Source organism: Myotis lucifugus, unplaced genomic scaffold (assembly GCF_000147115.1).
Source record: "Myotis lucifugus unplaced genomic scaffold, Myoluc2.0 scaffold_204, whole genome shotgun sequence".
In the NCBI taxonomy this organism is placed as follows: Eukaryota; Metazoa; Chordata; class Mammalia; order Chiroptera; family Vespertilionidae; genus Myotis; species Myotis lucifugus.
This window is the reverse complement of record NW_005871252.1, coordinates 1,683,413-1,685,534: the sequence shown is the minus strand read 5'-3', so window position 1 is coordinate 1,685,534 and position 2,122 is coordinate 1,683,413.

The window sequence follows — 2,122 nt, the reverse complement described above, 5'->3', positions numbered from 1 at the left end:
GGAGAACCCATACCTTTCCCACCCTACATGAGGGGGTTTCCACCATCCAATGCACCAGGGACTATGACTCATGTGTAAAGTGAGTGTTGGACTTTAGGGGGTTTCAACCAGAATCACCTGGGGAGCTTTTAAAAATTACCAATACTTGAGCCCTATCTCAGACCAATAAAATCAGAGCCTCTAGGAGCACAGCCTGGTCTTGCATATTTTTAAAAAGTTCTCTAGACAGTCTATTGTGCAGACAAGGTTGAGAACTAAGAGACCAGATGACCTCTGAGTTCCCACCTGGGACTATTGCCTAACATTCACCACTGGCTGGAAAAAATCTTGGATTCTGTTCTCCGATGTCCATCCATGAGGCCATAAGCATTTCTAAGGCATTACACTGTTTTTATGTTGGCCTAGCTGTTGTCACTATCTGTATTTATCTAGTTCAGCAATTTTTAAAAATGTTTTTGATTTCAGAGAGGAAGGGAGAGGGAGAGAGAGATAGAAACCTCAATGATGAGAGAGAACCATTGATCAGCTGCTTCCTGCACACCCCCAACTGGGGCTCAAGCCTGCAACCCAGGCATGTGCCCTTGACAGGAATCGAACCTGGGACCCTTCAGTCCACAGGCCGAAGCTCTATCCAATGAGCCAAACCGGCTAGGACAGCAATTTTTTTAAAAAATTATTGATTGATTTTAGAGAGACAGGAAGAGAGAGACTTTGATTTGTTGTTCCACTTATGTATGCATTCATTTTTTGATTCTTTTATGTGCCCTAACTGGGGATTGAACCCGCAACCTTGGCATATCAGGATAATACTCTAACCCAGTGGTTCTCAACCTTCCTAATGCTGCGACCCTTTAATACAGTTCCTCATGTTGTGGTGACCCCCAACCATAAAATTATTTTTGTTGCTACTTCATAACTGTTATTTTGCTACTGTTATGAATTGTAATGTAAATATCTGATATGCAGGGTGTATTTTCATTGTTACAAATTGAACATAATTAAAGCATAGTGATTAATCACAAAAACAATATGTAATTATACATGTGTTTTCCGATGGTCTTAGGCGACCCCTGTGAAAGAGTCGTTCGACCCCCAAAGGGGTCTCGACCCACAGGTTGAGAACCGCTGCCTTAGATTGTGAAAAAATAAGACAATAGCCAACACAACAATAGCCATTAGATGTGAATGAATCAAAATAATAACTATTTTTTGTCAGATCGGCAAAAATCATATTTTTGGTGTGCCACAGAATTTTCATTTAATTAGTAATTAGTTTATGTGAGCCATAAGTCCTGAGATGAAAAAGTTTGAAAATCGCTGATCTAGTTCATTTATGCGTGTACTTAGGTCTATTGTCTCCCTCCTCCACCAGAATTTACACTCACAGACACCAGAGACTAAGGCCGCTGCCTTCTCTGCTGCCCTGCCCGGCAGCATCACATCTGCCAGGATAATGGGACATCGCACAACACTTTCCAAAGAAAGAGGCGCCTGGAGTTGCCATGTGGAAGCTGCCCTCCTCCACAACAAAAGCTGTTCTACTTTTCCTCTCTCACTGGACTAGAAGCTAAGCTGCAGGAAGGCTGCGCTGTATCTGTCTTGTTCAGACTTCGCCACCGTCAGTGCCTAGATGCGGGCAGATGCACGCCATGTGCTCAGGGCCTGGGAAACGCCATCTTATAAGTAAGAAGCACTGACAGCTTGCAGGGCACTGAAACCTTTACTTTGATGCTGAAAAAAAAAAGCAACATAAAAAAGACATCACTGTTTCCACTGGAGTCGGCCTTGACGCCAGCATGATCCCCAGCCTACGCCCACCTAGTGATCACAGTGGTGGCAAAACCCAGCCCAGAGCTCACTGAGGGCTGTGAGGCCCGAGCTCCTGGCAGGACTTATGCAGAAAAGGAATAGTGTTTGCAAAGTGCCACAGACACCTCCAGCACCAAGGTAACCTCAGGTCCTCTCCTGTTTGGACCATTTGGAGTAACAGTTTTTTGTTGTTGTTGTTTTGTTTGTTTATTTGTTTTTTGAGCAGAAATTATACTCTTTGTAGAGTGTTGTTTCTTTAAAAAAATATTTTAAATTGTTTTTTTAGAGAGAGAGTAAGGGAGAGGGAAAGAGA